Below are 17932 nucleotides of genomic sequence, written 5' to 3'. Positions count from 1 at the left end.
AACGAACGTGTAGACAGGCTGGCCAAAGGGGCGATAGACGCCCCAGCTTTGGATATCGGCCTTACGGCTCGCGACCAGCAGCTGGTGTTGCGCCGTAAGGTACTTGGGATGTGGGCTGCTGAGTGGCGTGGCATGACAGCCCCGAATAAACTACGGGCTGTCAAGGGGACGACCGATGTGTGGCGTTCCTCCCTGCGGGCTTCTCGCAGGGACTCGGTAGTCCTATGTCGGCTGCGCATCGGCCATACCTACCTGACGCACGGCCATCTGTTGCGTCAGGAGGATCCCCCCTTGTGTCGGTGTGGGTCCCGGCTGACGGTCGGCCACATTTTGCTGGAGTGTCCTCGACTGCGCACACTCCGGCAATCTTTTAATCTCCCGGGCACTTTGGCTTTGGTTTTATCCGACGATGCCTCCATGGCTGATACCGTTTTAAATTTTATCCGTGGTAGTCCGTTTTATGGTTCGATTTAGGGAGGTCCTGCGCCTTTCCCTTTCTGTGTCTATTGTCCTTGTGTCTGTTGCTGTTCTGGTGTGCCGTGAGCTGGTTGACTCTTTCCCATTTTTGATCTCGTGGTCAGTCAACCAGTCTCCGGCCATCTTCCTTTCTTCTGTTTCTTTCTGTTTCTTTCTGTCTGGTGTTCCTATGTCCTGTTCTTGTCTGTAGTGTTTGTTGCTGGATTTGTGTGCTTTTAGCGCCTGGGGGGACGTCTCCTCCCCCTTTGGTTTTTATCTGCTTCGTCGATTTCCGGCTCGCCTGATTTTGGAATGGGGGACTGATGACCTTCGCTGTTTAGTCCCCCTTAAACATCCAACAACCACCACCACCATTTTCGAGTCGTTCAACGTCGGAGACGGCCACGCCCACTTTGGTTAATAGAGCGGTACCTGAAGAACTGTCTGGGGTGGTGTTTTTGAGTAATTGGTAGCCAGGAATGTCAGGCTGAAATTTATCATCGACCTCCTGCAACAGCACAATATCAGCATCGCAGCTGTATAAATAATCACGAAAGCTAGAGAGCTTCTGTACAGAAGTAATTCTATTAACGTTAATTGTAGCTAACTTATAATCCTGGTAGGACTGCATGAACTGCTAAATGTTGGCAGAAAGAGAAAAAAAGCAAATTAGATATGCAGAATCACAGAAAATTATAACCTTTAGTAGGTATCAGAGAGGTAATCATCGTCCCCCGTCGGGTGTTTTGAGACAGGTCGTGTCGTACTTAAGTCGCCGACCGGTAATGCGGGTAAATTTCCTGGAGATGGCCCTACCACAGACAGGCTCTGGTCCATCATTACATCGTCAGTGTCATCTGCCCAACTGACCACATGAACAGCGGCCACCTCGCCAATTGAGCCCTGATCATTTGGAGATTGATGTTCGGGGGTATCCCTGAGGTCCGCACGAGGGTTCTGTTCCTCGTTCGCAGCGACCTGGCCGTCACCATCGGGGTGGGGCACGGAGACGTCCGAAACCTGTGGGGTCTCATGCAGCGGCTGTTCAGTGGGGTGGTCAAGAGAGACGTCAGGCAAGGAACGTGCAATTTGCGCCCCTTTTTCGCGCAAAGGTGGTGCGGTGTGCTCGGCATCTTTGTGGGCGATCCTCCTTTTCTTGTGTTTCTTGGGAGAAGTTTCGACTCTTTGAAGTTCTGCAGCCGACGAGGAAGAAGTGGAGTCCTGTGCAGGAGGAAGTGCATTCTGAACTGAAATGGGATCCATATTGCTGTTAACGTGGCGACCAGTGTGAGCTTCCTGGGAATTAGCAACCTCTTGGTGGATGTCTAAAGACGGAACCGCCGGGATGCTACTGGCCACCGGTACTTCTGTAGGAGGAACAGCGATGCCGGCCAGACTGGAAGTGTCCATGGGCGTATCTAGAACAGTGTCCGAAGCCCTGGGATCTGTGACCACGTCAGGTTGCACCGCCGCGGCCGTGGCCGAGCGGACTGCCGCTACATATGTGAGAGGCAGTGTCGACATCCTGTCAGTTTCCGTCCTTTCGCCAGGTGGTAATTGCGTCACTCGTCGCTGCATACACTGAGCGCGTACGTGATCAGTGGCACCACAACCTGCACAAGTTCTAGGTTGACCGTCGTACATAACGATCGCCCTGTATCCACAAATAGTGAGATATGACGGGATGTGTCTCTTCAACTCTATCTTGACCTGACGAACACCGTTCAAAACAGGGACTTTGAAAGACAACCACTTTTCGGCAACATTGCTAATGACCTTACCATAGCTGTCCAAAGCAGCGTTGATGTGTTCCGCGGGTACTTCAAACGGTAGTTCGAATATTCGAACGGTGCGGACACCAAACCCTGCATGAGACACGAGAACCTCTCCAACATTCCCATCACAATGCTTAAACTTCAAACGACCACTACAAGAGTCAATGATTTGGTCACAGATTTCGGAAGATTTAAACTTTATATAGGCAGTGCTGCTAACTATCGATAAATGGACGCCAAGAATGTCATCAAAGGATCGTTTCAAAGCTTCCTCAATCCACGATTCTAATTCAAACGATTTTGGTCTTGCATAGTTTGAATCAAACACAAACTTCAAAGTATCCCGTCGTGTTAATTGACTCATGTCGGAATCCTACACATATTCCAAACAATAACACGTTACTGTGTACAGCAAAGGCGGCACTCACCAAACAGCCAGCAGCAGCGGCGACGTAAGCACCACACGTCCGCTCACCACGGCCGCCGAGGGCCGACTGACCGACTGAGCTATACCCCCTTTCACGATCTTTCCGTTCCCATAACTTAAGGAAAAGTATTATACTCTGCCTGGCTAAAGACGTCTAATCGAGCAAAATATTGCGTAATCATTATCTCTCAGTTATATATTAGCGTTAAACGATATAAATATCAAAAATACTAGACACTTCGCGCCTGGAGAAAGTGCGAGTCGGCGCCTTCACCTTAATGTCAGAACGCGAAAATTGCACTAGTAGCTTTTTTTCAAGCAAGATCTGTTCGTCCGTTCTCCGTAATCGTTTGGTATCTGATTAAACTGACATACTCGCCTATGGCTTTCGTAAACGAAAATTTCATTGTGACCCCGACGTGATTTGAACACGCAACCTTCTGATCTGGAGTCAGACGCGCTACCGTTGCTTTGGTCTTGTCATGAATAGGTTCCTCGAACACTTACTGTACCGTTCAAACCTAAGAAATAATGACAGTAGGATCCACGAGACACTCGTCCCAGATGTACTTGCTCTGGCGGGGGTGTAACTCAGTGGTAGAGTGTCTGCTTCGCATGCAGAAAGTCCTGGGTTCAAATCCCAGCTCCTCCAATTTTTGTTTCTCCGTGCAGCAGTACATGAAAACTTTTGCCTATCACCATATTCTACAAAATTCAGTGTACAAGATTCTTCCCCCAAGCAAGTGGATTTCGTACAGTTCGACCTCATGGCGGGAGGACGATGACGTGCAAGACCCTGGGCTGCGATCCCCCCCCCATTGAAATGTTGCTCCAAAGCCTTCGGTATGGCGTGCAGGGTGCATCTCAAACATGTATTTGCAACTCACCGCGACAATCGTCATTTGTTTTTTCGAGATACTGAAAAATGAAGGAGGCACCCGGGATTGAACCGGGGACCTCTCGATGTGCAGTCGAATGCTCTACGACTTTTTTTTTTTTTTTTTTTTTTTTTTTTTTGTCTCGGTACTTGGTCTCTCGGTTGTTGTTCGTGTGCGCCCTAAAGGTCTACGAAAACTTCAGTCCTGGCGTAGAGAAGAAACATACATAAAGGCGGCAAATCCAGAAACAGTATAAAAGAAGATGGCTCACACAGATGACCTTAGCCAACACCCTCTCTTTCAAATGTCAGGCTAAGGATATTTGCAAAATCATCTCGGAGGCCTGGCAATCGCAAGCGCTGCCAGTAAGCAGTAAGCATGTACTGCCGAAACGCTAGGTGTCCATCCTCTTCATGACAACTGTTGACAAAATGTACGAAATGGCCAATCAACCACATGACGGTATGGAGCTTCGTTCGCGGAAAAAAGGAAGAATCGGGCCGGACGATGATGTCAATAGTATAAGCGGCTTCAGCAGACCTAGTGACAAAAGCAAGTTGTTTCCTGAGCCAACGCCAATTAGCAAGGTGCCCACAGCAGGTGAATCGATGTTCAAGGGTATCCAGGAGACCACACCGAGTACAGGTGTCCGTGTCAGAAAGACCAATACGGTGCAGTCGTACATTGGTGGGAACCAAATTATTTATTACCCTATACCACGTGGACGCCACGGCCATCGAGTTAATCGGCAGACTAACGTTCTTCCAGACGTTCCTTCAGGACACAGATGGAGACGCCAGTTCTATCGGATTGGGACCGGCCAGCCCCTCCCAGCGGGCAATCAAGCCCTTGGTCGTTGGCACCGGTCGCCGCAAGAAGACGTCACCGAGGTAACTCACCGCAATGTAAAATTCCCGAATGTGTTTCAACTTAAAATTTAGGCGTCCGACATCGACAGGTGGAGCAAGGCTCGCCGGACGCACAACAGTAAAAAGCCTGGATGTAATTGAAGTCACTTCTTGCGTAACAATTAGAGTCGTTCGGCGGACGTACAAAGCAGACGCCTTGCGAGTAATGTCAGAGAGGCCCAAGCCTCCGGAGAGACGCGGTTTCGTCATTACCTCGTAACGTAACTTGAATAGATGGCCCTTCCATATAAACCTGCTAGACAATTGGCGCAACCTTTTCGCCACCATCATGGGAAGTGGGAACAGCTGAGCAACATAATAAGCTTTACATAGAACGTAGGTGTCTAAAATTCTGACTTTTTGCAAAATGGTAGCAGAGCGCTGCTCATGGACCATCAGAGCCCCCTGTATCTTCTCGGTGACAGATTTCCAATTGAGAGCCGCCATTTTTAGAGGACACCGATCAATGATAATCCCCAAGGACGTATGGCGATCGACAAAAGTGGCCCAAGGGACATCCGCATCGCGAAATCCTCGAATATCAAGGAACTTACATTTACCCTGATTGAGACGCGCTCCAGAGACACGACAGTATGCATCAACTGCCCCTTTCAACAACGGGATATCATCACGTTGACGGAGGAGAACAACGACATCATCCGCATATGCCTTAACAGAGAGCTTCCCACCAGAGAGGGACATACCCTGAAGCTTGAGAGCAATAGTCCGAAGCAGCGGTTCCAGGGACAATACGAATAAAGACATAGAGAGCGGACTACCCTGAGGCACTCCGCGGCGGATAGCAATGGGCGGCGTCAACTGCCCATTGACTGACACCCGAGCTGTTATTCTCCTATACAAATTGCCAAGAACACCACGTGATGAAGCGTTAAAACCTATTGTACCTAAAACACGATCTAAAAACACATGACTGACGTGATCAAAAGCCTTATAAAAATCAAGGAAGGCAAAGGCACAATGTACGTTTGTAACCGCCGCAACCGAGACAACATCCCGATATTCGGCTACTGGGGTCAGAATAGATCTATCATGAAAACAACATTGATGTGCACCAATCACACCCCGAAGCAGAGAAGACAACCGGCTATTGAGCGCTCTAGCAGCTGTCTTATAGTCAAAATTCAGCAATGTGAGCGGACGAAGATTGGCAGCAGATAAACGACCAGAGGACTTCGGAATTAAAACAATTTTCCCTACTTTAAAATCGGCAGGCACATCCATCCCCCTGACAATCTCATTTAAAATCTGCGTAAAAATGCCACCCAAAAGAGGCCAAAAACGGAGATAAAATTCTTTAGGCAGGCCGTCTGGACCCGGCGATTTACTGGACGGATAGCGAGCAATAAAATCGAAAACATCATCTACCTGGAATTCCCGGAGAAATTCGCCGTTCGCGTCAGGTGCGATCGTCGCAGTTAGATCTCCAAAGACATCATCCGAAAGAGACTCACCAGAATCATCGGCAGAATATAGACTAGTGTAATACTGATGAAGAGCACGAACCATTTCCTCCTGTGCAATAAGCTGTCGCCCATCATCCACCGTAAGAGAAGAGATGAAGGAGCGACGACGACGAGTCTGATGCCGTAGCAGGTGGTACAAGGATGTCAGTTCACCTTCAACAAGAGAGTGAGGTTTCGACTTAACTCGCAGACCATCCATCTGTCGTCGTTTAAGGCTCAAGAGCTTGGCTTTAATACGACGAACATCATGGATCCGCAGAGGAGAGGTACCCGCCGCGTCATATAGTTCACGCAGGACAGAGTAGTAATATTCATACGTGTTCTTAAAATCACGCGCCCTAGCAGCACAGTAGAAAATCAAAGTCTGACGAATCTTGGGCTTGGCAAACGCAGTCCACCAAACCAGCAAGGAGGGGTATCGCGGGACAGAGCGAAGACATCGCTCCCACACGCCACTTATAACATCATCCATAGCACTGTCGGCAAGGTGGGAAACATTTAACATCCACTGGGAACGATAAAGTTTTGCAGGTTGGCGACTAAGATTTACAGTTGCAGTAAAAGCACAATGGTCAGAAAAACTAGTAGGAATAACATCGACAGAAAGAATTTTATCACATAAAAAATCAGATAAATAGAATCTGTCGAGTCTACTGCATGAGGACGCGGTAAAAAACGTATATTTCACCAGGGTTGGATATTTGTGTTCCCAAACATCACGCAGATGCATCGTACGAACTAAGTCATGTAAATCACGGCAATAATTAAAATTGGGGGACTGGTCTGCAGGGCGTAAAACACAATCAAAATCGCCTCCGAGCAGGAGACTCCGAGGACTCTGGCGCAAAGGATAAATAAGCTCTTCTTTATAAAAGCGCGATCGAGCCACAGTGTGACCCGAACCAGAGGGGGCATACAAAACAACGAGGCGGAGATCAAAAAGACGACAACCAATCCCACGGCCAGAGTCAAGGAATTCAATGTCAGTAATAGGAATGCCCTCTCGAAAGAAAAGAGCAGTTCCTGTTGAATATTCCGGCGCGACATTAAAAACAGTTTGAAATCCAGGTAGAGAGAGATCAGAAAACAACACTTCCTGCAAAAACACTACGTCCGCACAGGCGTCGTAAATAAACTGCCGCAAAGAGGCAATGCGAACGTCGGACTCAATACGGTTAACATTTAAGGTAAGAAAGGTGTATGCTTGAACCATAGAGAGAAAAGCGAGAAAACAAATCACCTACACCGACTCCCCCTGCGGGTTCGGGGGTAAGAATAGGCCCGCGGTATTCCTGCCTGTCGTAAGAGGCGACTAAAAGGAGTCTCAAACGTTTCGGCCTTCTGTGATGGTCCCCTCTTGGGTTTGACCTCCTTTTTTCTTCCAAATTTCCGTCGTCAGTGCGTGCCATTTGGGGAAGGACACCTTACGTGGTGTTTTTGTATTGGTCCATCATGCTCCACCATCTTGCATGTTACCTATTGTCGTGGGGGGGGGGGACTCCGCCCAACATCTTCTGGGTGGTCTCCTCCTCGCCTTGTGCGCACTCTTCTTCTTAGCGCCTACGACAACTGTGGACCCTTTAAACACCTAAAATCCAGCACGGTAGCCAGTCCGTTGTGGTGGGGTCGTCATGTACCCTCTTGGTGGTAGCCCCCTGACCACGCAGGGATCGCACTACAGATGCCTGAGCTGTTTCCTCCCCATGCATGCCAAGGAGTACGTGCCCATCTTGTCTGGGGCACGGGGACTCCGGGCAACGGGATATCGGCCAGGTACCCGTTGCTTTGGCTGGGTGGCGCCCTTGGGGAGAGCCCTCGTTCGGAGTAGGTGGCATCTGGGCGGATGTGGCGCAATGAAGCGCAATAAATCACATCAAGCTGGTGGTCGCACGGCCACCAGCGTCTCTAAGCGAGGTAGAGTCGACTTCGATGCTGCGCAGTATGACCCTCAGACGTTCCCCTCGTTGGCTGCGCCATGGGAGGGACGCCGATCTAGTGCCAAGCGGGAGCCTTACGTACCGCAATACCTTGTCTGCAGCAGGACTGATGGTGACTCCTTTCTTCCGACGAAGCCTATGTTTTTTGTGGAACACCTGGAGGATAAGTTTGGGGAAGTGGGGGGTTGTCAAAAATGAGGAATGGGTCCATCCTCCTCAAGACGTCCTCCCCAGCCCAGTCACGAGCGTTGCTCTTGTGTGATAAGCTGGGTGACGTCCCTGTTACCGTCACTCCCCACAGTAGCTTAAATATGGTCCAGGGGATTATTTACCATCGTGACCTCTTGTTGCAATCCGATGACGAGCTGAGAGCCGACTTGGAACGACGTGGTGTGCATTTTGTCCGTCGTGTCCATCGAGGACCCAAGACAAACAGAGTGGCCACCGGTGCCTTTATCTTGGCCTTTGAGGGTGATGTCTTGCCCGAGAAGGTCAAGGTGATGGTTTACCGTTGCGACGTCAAGCCATACGTGCCTCCCCCGATGCGGTGCTTCCAGTGCTGGAAGTTTGGGCATATGTCCTCCCGTTGCCCATCCAGCGCTACATGTCGAGATTGCGGACGCCCCTCTCATCCTGATTCTCCATGTGCACCTCCGCCTGTATGTGTTAACTGTGGGGAGCACCACTCTCCATGCTCGCCGGATTGCCCCGTTCTTCATAAGGAGCGGAAGATCATGGAATTTAAGACCCTGGACCGGCTTACTTATCGAGATGCTAAACAGAAATATGAAAGGTTGTACCCTGCTTCCCTTCGAACATCTTATGCTGCAGCCACGTTATCGTCGCCCGCACGGGCGACGGTTGTCGCTTCATCTGTGCCGCCTTCAGTGGGCCCTCGGGGCCATGTATCTCTGTCTGCCCCCCTCGTGCCTGGGGGCAAGCCTTCCTCTCTTGCCCCCTTAGCAGTTGGGGGCAAACCCTCTTCTGTCGCTCCCCCCAAGCTTACTTCGGGAGTGACATCTGCTCCACAACCGGGAGGCTCGATTCCTCCCCCTCCTTCTCCGGCGGCGTTGCCTCCGCCGGTTCCTCTCTCGCGGAAGGGGTCCCTCGGGGCTCTCCCTTCCTCCGTTTCTTCTCCTTCCCAGCCAGATGTCAGCCAGTGGCTGAAGGTTCCGCCACCTGCTGGTCGTAGGGCTTCTGCGTCGTCGTCAGCCTCCGACGCTCCTTCAGAGAAGCTCTCCCAGCCCTCTCACCCTAAGGGCAGACGCGAGAAGAAGGAACGGAATGTGTCCAAGAAGAAGGACGTTCCGGCGGTTTCAGCACCGCCTGCTGTACATAGTCCTGGCTCCGGGGATGAGGTGGAGATCCTCGCCTCTGCCGCGGATCTCGCCCTCACGGAACCCTTGGGGGCCTCTCCTATGGACTCAGCTGACTCTCCCCCAGTGGCGGCGGTTGGCTCTGAAGCGCTGTCTGCCTCTTAGTCGCATTCACGCCCTCCCAGTCCCTTCCTGCTTCCATTCTCCAATGGAACTGCGGCGGTTATTTCCGCCACCTGCCAGAGCTCCGGATGCTTCTGAGTGATTCCCCTGTTCTCTGCATTGCTCTGCAGGAAACTTGGTTTCCTGCACTGCGGACCCCCGCCCTTCGCGGTTATCGGGGATACTATAAGAACCGTGCTGCCTGTCAACGAGCGTCAGGTGGGGTTTGCCTCTTTGTTCACCACTCTGTCTGTAGCTCGCCAGTACACCTTCAGACGCCTTTAGAGGCAGTTGCTGCCAGGGTTGAGCTCTCGCCGGCTATTACTGTATGCTCTGTTTACATTCCTCCGGATGGGGAGCTCCCCCGCCATGTCTTGGCTGCGCTGCTGGCTCAACTCCCGCCACCATTGCTGCTTCTGGGCGATTTCAATGCCCACAATCCTCTATGGGGTGGGACTGTCTCCGATGATCGCGGTCGGGCCGTGGAGCATGTGTTGGCTCAGCTCGACCTTAGCCTCTTGAACACCGGTGCTCCCACACATTTCAGTGTGGCCCATGGCTCGTTCTCGGCCATCGATCTCTCTATTTGCAGCCCTGGACTTGTCCCATCCCTCCACTGGAGGGTGCATCCTGACCTGTGTGGCAGTGACCATTTTCCCATCTATTTGTCACTGCCACAGTGTCATTCTTCTGGGCGCTTGCCCCGCTGGGCTCTCCACAGGGCTGACTGGCCAGCTTTTACTTCCGCTGTAACCATTGCGTCTCCCCCACAGGGCGACATTGACGAGGTGGTCCGTGTTTTCACCACGTCCATCATTTCGGCGGCCGAGGCTGCCATCCCCCGTTCCTCTGGCCTCCCTCGGCGGAAGGCTGTCCCCTGGTGGTCGCCGGAGATTGCTGAGGCTATTCGCGACCGTAGGCGGGCTCTCCAGCGTCATAGGCGGCACCCGTCTCTGGAGACCCTCATCGCCTTTAAGAGGCTCCGTGCCTTCGCCCGTCGTCTTATTGCACGGCGTAAGCAGGAGTGCTGGGAGAGGTACGTCTCCTCCCTGGGCTCCCGTGTCTCGTCCTCGCACGTGTGGTCCCGGATCCGGCGGATTTATGGCTCCCAGACCCCTATGGGTGTCCCTGGGCTCTCCTTGGACGGCGCTGTCTGCACGGACGCTGCCGCCATTGCTGAACGGCTAGCCGCGCACTTTGCTCAGAGCTCTGCGACTGCATCCTATCCCCCTGCCTTTCGCTCTCTAAAGGAGCGAGCCGAGCGGACGCCGTTCTCTTTCCACACGCGTCGTTCTGAAACATACAATGCTCCTTTCAGCGAGAGACAATTCCTTGCCGCCCTCGCCGATTGCCCTGATACAGCACCAGGCCCAGACTGCATCCACGCGCAGATGCTGAAGCATCTCTCCAGGGACTGCCAGAGACACATTCTCGCGATATTTAATCGCATTTGGAGCGAAGGCGTGTTCCCGTCGCAATGGCGGGAGGGCGTTATTGTCCCCATCTTGAAACCCGGTGCGGACCCACTGGCGGTGGACAGCTATCGTCCCATTACCCTCACCAACGTTTTGTGCAAATTGTTCGAACGTATGGTGGGGCGGCGTTTGTGTTGGGTCCTTGAGTCGCGCGGTCTCCTCGCTCCATCCCAGGGTGGCTTCCGTCGGGGCCGGTCTGCAGTGGACAATTTGGTGCGGCTCGAATCTGCTGTCCGTACGGCTTTTGCCCGACGTCAGCATCTTGTTGCTGTATTTTTCGATCTGCGGAAGGCGTATGACACCACATGGCGGCATCACATCCTCGCCACGTTGCATGGGTGGGGTCTTCGTGGTCGGCTCCCGGCTTTTCTTCAAAACTTTTTATTGCGCCGCTCTTTCCGGGTGCAAGTCGGTGCCACCTCTAGTTCCTCTTATATACAGGAAAATGGGGTCCCGCAGGGCTCGGTGTTGAGCGTCTCCTTATTTTTAGTGGCCATTAATGGTCTGGCAGCAGCAGTGGGGTCGTCGGTGTCTCCTTCTTTGTATGCCGACGACTTCTGCATCTCATTTAGCTCCACGACTACGGGAGTCGCCGAACGCAGGCTGCAAGTCGCCGTTCGCAAGGCAGCATCATGGGCACTGACTCATGGCTTTCAGTTCTCTGCTGCCAAGACTCGAGTAATGCACTTCTGCAGGCGTCGGACGGTCCACCCTCATCCTGCACTTTACCTCGACGGCCACCTGCTTGAAGTGGTGGACACTTGCCGCTTCTTGGGACTCGTGTTTGATGCCCGGCTCACATGGGTTCCTCATGTTACTCAGCTGAAGCAAAAATGCTGGCGGCACCTCAACGCCCTCCGCTGCCTTAGCCACACGTCTTGGGGTGCAGATCGCTGCACGCTGCTGCGGTTGTACAGAGCCCTTGTGCAGTCCCGGCTTGATTATGGGAGCCTGGCCTATGGGTCTGCGTCCCCCTCAGTGTTAAAGTTGTTAGACCCCATACACCACTGTGGGGTTAGGCTTGCCACTAGCGCTTTTCGCACCAGCCCCGTGGATAGTCTACTGGTGGAGGCCGGGGTTCCCCCACTGCGGATTCGCCGCCATCGTCTGCTTGTCGACTATGCTGTCCACGTTCATTGCTCGCCAGATCATCCCAATCGTCGCCTGCTTTTCCCTGCTATGGTCCTCCATCTGCCCGAACGGCGCCCTAGGTCTGGGCTTTCCATAGCTGTCCGTGTCCAGTCCCTGCTGTCAGAACTGGGGTCATTCCCTCTTCTGCCTCCCTTCCGGGTCCGTACACCTACGCCTCCCTGGTGTTTGTCTCGGCCGTCCGTCCGTCTGGACTTGGCACAGGGACCCAAGGACTCGGTTCCGCCTGTGGCCCTCCGTCGCCGTTTTCTTGCTCTCCTCGCCTCATTTTCGGACTGTGAGACTGTCTACACTGATGGTTCCCTGGTTGATGGTTGCACTGCCTACTCTTTTGCTCATGCTGCTCATGTTGAGCAGCGCTCCTTGCCGGCTGGCTGCAGTATTTTTACTGCGGAGCTGGTGGCCATATTGCGCGCTCTTGACCATATGCGTTTCTGCTCAGGTAGGTCCGTCGTGATCTGCAGTGACTCCCTGAGCAGCCTTCAGGCCATCGACCGCTGCTATCCCTCCTCTCCTCTGGTGTCCTCCATTCAGGAGACTGTTTCCGACATTGCCCGTTCTGGTCGTTCGGTGGTCCTGGTTTGGACGCCCGGTCATGTTGGCATCCCAGGGAACGAACGTGTAGACAGGCTGGCCAAAGGGGCGATCGACGCCCCGGCTTTGGAGATCGGCCTTACGGCTCGCGACCAGCAGATGGTGTTGCGCCGTAAGCTGATTGGGATGTGGGCTGCTGAGTGGCGTGGCATGACAGCCCCGAATAAACTGCGGGCTGTCAAGGAGACGACCGCCGTGTGGCGTTCCTCCCTGCGGGCTTCTCGCAGGGACTCGGTAGTCCTGTGTCGGCTGCGCATCGGCCATACGTACCTGACGCACGGCCATCTCTTGCGTCAGGAGGATCCCCCCCTGTGTCAGTGTGGGTCCCGGCTGACGGTCGGCCACATTTTGCTGGAGTGTCCTCGACTGCGCACACTCCGGCAATCTTTTAATCTCCCGGGCACTTTGGCTTTGGTTTTATCTGACGATGCCTCCAGGGCTGATGACGTTTTAAATTTTATCCGTGGTAGTCCGTTTTATGGTTCGATTTAGGGAGGTCCTGCACCTTTCCCTTTCTGTGTCTTTTGTCCTTGTGTCTGTTGCTGTTCTGGTGTGCCGTGAGATGGTTGACTCTTTCCCATTTTTGTTCTCGTGGTCAGTCAACCAGTCTCCGGCCATCTTCCTTTCTTCTGTTTCTTTCTGTCTGGTGTGCCTCTGTCCTGTTCTTGTTTGTAGTGTTTGTTGCTGCATTTGTGTTCTTTTAGCGCCTGGGGGGCCGTCTCCTCCCCCTTCGGTTTTTACCTTCTCCGTCGATTTTGGGCTCGCCTGATTTTGGAATGGGGGACTGATGACCTTCGCTGTTTAGTCCCCCTTAAACATCCCAACAACCACCACCACCACCTACACCGACGCACTAGCGTCACAGTCCATAGCAGGGGTGACGGAGGCATCCGAGGGAGGGGGACTGCTACCCCGTTCCGCGGATCCCTTACGTTTCGGTTTTTTACGAACAGCATTAACGTTCGGCTGAACGCGTAACTTGCGTCGGCTGACGGGCAAGGAAGCTTCAGCCGCCGGTGACGTAGGAGGGTCAAGTTCTGTATCCGACACCACCCGCGCCGGTCCACATGCGGGATCCGGGGTCGCGGGGGAAACATCCGACAAAACGGAATGGTCAACACCTGCACTAGCTTCCGGCAAACATGGACTGCACGGAGGCGAAACGTGAGCAGGAAGGTCCGAGGCCGCAGAGTTGGAAGGAAGCGGAGCAGCTCCGCTGGCAGAGGTATGGGGCAGCGAAGCAGGAAGTTGTCGCGGCTCCACTTGTTGTGACATCGAAGTCGGTTCGGAAGACGGCGCCAACAGGCCCGACCGACGACCCGACTCGAGAGAAGCTGCGTCGGAGGCCGGAGGGGCGCCAGCAGCCGCCACCGGAACCGCTACCTCAGGAGGGCAGGGAGCAGCTACAGTACACAGTGGCTCGGAGGATGCCGGTCGCTCGGACTGGGGCATCTCAGGGAGATCCTCATCCGTACTATTTCCATCGTGTGGGCGACGCCTCTTATTATTCAAAAGTGGCACACCCACCTGAGGGACAGATGGAACAACATCAGATTTAGCACGCAAAGGAGGAAATTCTGTATCAGGGGTGCGCAAAACCTGTGGCGGGGCGCTACTACCACTAGACTGTGCTACACCAAGAGCAGAACCACCTGCAACGAGGTCAGCGACCGTTAACTTGCGACGCTGTTCGAGAGAATTTTTTAAAACAAAAACTCTCCGCGGACAGTCGGTACGCACGTGACCACTTTCATTGCACAAAAAACAGGTGCCAACCTGACCACTATATGTTACATGGACACGATATCCACCGATCTGCAGGTGAGATGGAATATTCTGCTTAACGTGCATTTCGACTGAACGAATACCACTGTAACATTGCAGGCGATGTTGGCTTGACCAGCGTTCAAGGCGAATGCTCTTTACATCACCATACTTCTGTAGACCCTCCTTAAGATAGACATTATCCACCTCCGGTGGAAGGTTGTAAACACGAACACTGGTGTACGTAATGGAAGCATTGGAAAGCAGCACGGTACTTACAGAATCATCCCGATGCCGAAAGAGAACTTGATGACCATATTTAGAATGAATTTTATCAACCTGAAGTGGGTCCATAAACTTAACAAAGAAAACATACAGTTCGGTATCAAAATAAGCAGTGTGCACCTGATACGAATGAACACCAAAGGTATCTACCAACCAATCATGAATCTCAAGAGAACTAGGTTGCACATGGCGGGTTGACTTGTCAAAAGCAAAACTAACTGTAGCCTGACGAGGAATAACCTGGGACGACATTTTCAAAATATGCGGTCGAAACCGCTACACAAAAAACACTGAAATAATGACAGAAAGTAACACAAGGTACGAAACAACGACGGAGAAACACTCTCAGAAGTTGCAACACAACACGTAAACAAAAACGATAGTCCACTATACGTAACGCTACGGCGGAGCGGAAGACTAGGCACGTCCACACTGCACGGCGTCTAAAGCGGAACTATGACTGAGCTATACCCCCTTTCACGATCTTTCCGTTCCCATAACTTAAGGAAAAATATTATACTCTGCCTGGCTAAAGACGTCTAATCGAGCAAAATATTGCGTAATCATTATCTCTCAGTTATATATTAGCGTTAAACGACATAAATATCAAAAATACTAGACACTTCGCGCCTGGAGAAAGTGCGAGTCGGCGCCTTCACCTTAATGTCAGAACGCGAAAATTGCACTAGTAGCTTTTTTTCAAGCAAGTTCTGTTCGTCCGTTCTCCGTAATCGTTTGGTATCTGATTAAACTGACAGACTCGCCTATGGCTTTCGTAAACGAAAATTTCATTGTGACCCCGACGTGATTTGAACACGCAACCTTCTGATCTGGAGTCAGACGCGCTACCGTTGCGCCACGGAGTCGACGCTGCTTTGGTCTTGTCATGAATAGGTTCCTCGAACACTTACTGTACCGTTCAAACCTAAGAAATAATGACAGTAGGATCCACGAGACACTCGTCCCAGATGTACTTGCTCTGGCGAGGGTGTAACTCAGTGGTAGAGTGTCTGCTTCGCATGCAGAAAGTCCTGGGTTCAAATCCCAGCTCCTCCAATTTTTGTTTCTCCGTGCAGCAGTACATGAAAACTTTTGCCTATCACCATATTCTACAAAATTCAGTGTACAAGATTCTTCCCCCAAGCAAGTGGATTTCGTACAGTTCGACCTCATGGCGGGAGGACGATGACCTGCAAGACCCTGGGCTGCAATCCCCCCCCATTGAAATGTTGCTCCAAAGCCTTCGGTATGGCGTGCAGGGTGCATCTCAAACATGTATTTGCAACTCACCGCGACAATCGTCATTTGTTTTTTCGAGATACTGAAAAATGAAGGGGGCACCCGGGATTGAACCGGGGACCTCTCGATGTGCAGTCGAATGCTCTACGACTTTTTTTTTTTTTTCGCCTTAACCACTTTTTTTTTAAACCACTTTTTTTTGTTGTTTTTTTTTTTTGTTTTTGTTAACGTGATAACCGCTACACCACTTTTTCTTTTTTTTTTCCTTAACCACATTTTTTTTTTGTTTTTTTTTTTTTTTTTCAAGGAGAATAGAAGCTTAGCAGCATGAGGCAGGTGGAGGCAAAACGGGCAGGGGTCTGAGATTTGAGGCCTGGCCGTGATGTCTCCCCCCAGTCCCGTTGCTGAGTTGCTTCATTATAGTATTCTTGACTGAATATGGAAGCTATGCGTTGTGTTCATCCTACTCCTGAACCGATTGACCCTTGATGTTAGGCAAAAAATTCAGTTCATGTTGAGGCATTTGCAATTGAAGCTGATAGCTTGTAGCATGTGTGGTATGTATTTAGTTGATATATATTATTCCCACTGCTTCTTGACAACAAAAAACATGCCTCTTTGTAACAGAAAAGTAATGCATGAAGCAATGGATGCTGATGGTGTATATTTGGTTGCTCTTGTTCTAGTTTTTTTTTTGTATTAAGTTGTTTGTTTTATTTTCACTTTTGTTCTTGTAAGGGAAGAAACTTCATTGAATGCAAAAAATAAGTGTTATGGTAAGGCATTGTTGCCATAGCCTTATTGTCTTCTTGATAGGTATAATAATAATAAAAAAAAGGAGAAAAATCCTCTTCCATTAAAAGAAATGAGACTTCCATGTTAGTAATAAAATCGTAGAAAAAAAAACCTTATCTGTACCCTACGATGGTGATTTTTTTGTTGTTTTTTTGTTCTTAATTTTTTTCTTTTGTTTTTCTTTTTAACTTTTTTTTTGTTTTTTTTTCGGCTCCTGCTGGGGAATGAACAAAATAGCCTTCTGAGTTAGCAGAGTATAATTGATGGTAATATGAAGCCGTAAAATTGTAATTTTTTTTTCTGGTTTTTAGAAAACAAGCGTCCATTCGCTTAAAGAAATGATTTGCGTTTATCTCAGCTGCATGTCAACCAATGCCCAGTCGCTCAAATACTATTTTTAGCATATTTCCGTAGTTCTTCTTGTGATCTTTATATTTGAGGGCTCTATAAAAAGCAAACTTCAAGTTCACGTAAAACTCAATGGAATTCTCAGATCCCAGGTGATTAATTACGTAATTCACATAGTGTCCCATTAACCAGTGGACGGAGTTGTTTTTTGCTGCGGGAAAATAGCGAGTCTGAGGCCTGAGGAATGTCACAGGGGGAAAATTTTCTACCGAAGACCTCGTAAGAAATGCAAGTTGTTCTCTAATCCAATTACAGATTTGTAGATTCCCACCGCACGTTAATCTGTGCACTAACGTATCGATCAGTTTGCATTTGAGACATAGATTCGTTTCGCTAATGCCGATTGCATGTAGCCTTTCATTAGTGCTGATGGTCCCATTCACTGTTTTATACCATGTTGATGTGACGTCGGATGGAAGACCACGCATATGAATATTTTCCCATATGGCGTCCCAATCAAAATGTGGGTATTTGCTTCCTAATTTGTTTCTCCCCTCCATTTTCCTTCGATGACACAGAATATCGCGGGCCGTGATCCGTCCTGAGTTGATTATGGCATTGCCAAGATAGCTGAGTTCCACGAAATATACTCGAACGTGCTGGAGCCGGTTATTTATTTGTTGCACATTCACCGGTGGCTGTAGACTTGCAGGCCTGACAACTTCAAATAATTTAGTTGTAATACTGTCAGCATGGTCGCTAAGGATAGTGGCGGTCCTCTTTATAAAAAGTGCAGACGCCTTATTTCTAATGTCAACTAAACCTAAACCTCCTTTCCTGGGATCTAAGGTCGCTGTTGCCGCATCTACTCGGAAGATTTCACCTCTCCACAGATAACTGGCAATGGTAGACATTATCTGTTTTCCAATCATTTTTGGTA

At 50.7% G+C, this 17932-nt stretch overlaps 3 non-coding genes across 3 annotated transcripts; 2 read left to right on the top strand and 1 right to left on the bottom strand.

Moving 5' to 3' along the window:
* The first annotated feature begins 3238 nt into the window (after nucleotides 1-3238).
* On the top strand, nucleotides 3239-3310 carry Trnaa-cgc. Its single transcript has one exon. It is a non-coding gene; the product is annotated as a tRNA-Ala (tRNA).
* Nucleotides 3311-15404: 12094 nt separating this feature from the next.
* On the bottom strand, nucleotides 15405-15476 carry Trnaw-cca. The gene has a single exon. It is a non-coding gene; the product is annotated as a tRNA-Trp (tRNA).
* Nucleotides 15477-15594: 118 nt separating this feature from the next.
* Trnaa-cgc lies at nucleotides 15595-15666 on the top strand. Its single transcript has one exon. It is a non-coding gene; the product is annotated as a tRNA-Ala (tRNA).
* The last annotated feature ends 2266 nt before the right edge of the window (nucleotides 15667-17932 follow it).

This window comes from Schistocerca piceifrons, chromosome 3 (assembly GCF_021461385.2).
Source record: "Schistocerca piceifrons isolate TAMUIC-IGC-003096 chromosome 3, iqSchPice1.1, whole genome shotgun sequence".
Classification (NCBI taxonomy): Eukaryota; Metazoa; Arthropoda; class Insecta; order Orthoptera; family Acrididae; genus Schistocerca; species Schistocerca piceifrons.
The sequence above is the reverse complement of the archived record's forward strand: the minus strand, read 5'-3'. Positions and strand labels throughout refer to the sequence as shown.